Consider the following 845-nt stretch of genomic DNA (forward strand, 5'->3'; position numbering starts at 1 on the left):
TCTTATGTTGAAAGATTGGAGCGACTGGGCTTGTATACCCTTGAGTTTAGAAGACTGAGAGGGGATCTGATTGAGACGTATAAGATTATTAAAGGATTGGACACTCTGGAGGCAGGAAACATGTTTCCGCTGAGGGGTGAGTCCTGAACCAGAGAACACAGCTTAAAAATAAGGGGTAGACCATTTAGGACAGAGATGAGGAGAAAATTCTTCAACCAGAGAGTGGTGTTTGTGTGGAGTGCTCTGCCCCAGAAGGCAGTGGAGGCCCAGTGTCTGGATTTGTTTAAGAAAGAGTTGGATAGAGCTCTCAAGGATTGTGGAATCAAGGGTTCTGGAGATAAGGCAGGAACAGGATACTGATTGAGGATGATCAGCCGTAATCATAATGAATGGTGGTACAGGCTCGAAGGGCAGAATGGCCTACTCCTGCACCTATTGTCTATAACCAGCGGTGTAAGGCTAGTTGTACTGAGGCTGGCACAGGTAACTGGTTTGTGGAATTGTGACCAGGTGTAGATGACAGGTGGTCCAGCAAGCAAAAGGATCATCTGTGAATCCTGTGGATAGGAGGCCGTTGAGTTAACTTTCCCGTTCTTTTTTCTCTTTGCCCACCACACGACATACCTTTTTTTTGATCTGAGTATAGGGATGTTTTATAGGGGGGTCAGAGTTTTAACTAGTGATATGTTAACAGGGGTGTAGCTTTGCTTGCTGAGCTGTAGGTTTGATATCCAGATGTTTCATTACCTGGCTAGGTGACATCATCAGTGGTGACCTCCAAGTGAAGCAAAACTGTTGTCTCCTCCTGCTTTCTATTTATATGTTATGTTAACAATTCATAGTTG

The sequence above is a fragment of the Chiloscyllium plagiosum genome, chromosome 5 (genome assembly GCF_004010195.1).
Source record: "Chiloscyllium plagiosum isolate BGI_BamShark_2017 chromosome 5, ASM401019v2, whole genome shotgun sequence".
NCBI classification, from domain to species: Eukaryota; Metazoa; Chordata; class Chondrichthyes; order Orectolobiformes; family Hemiscylliidae; genus Chiloscyllium; species Chiloscyllium plagiosum.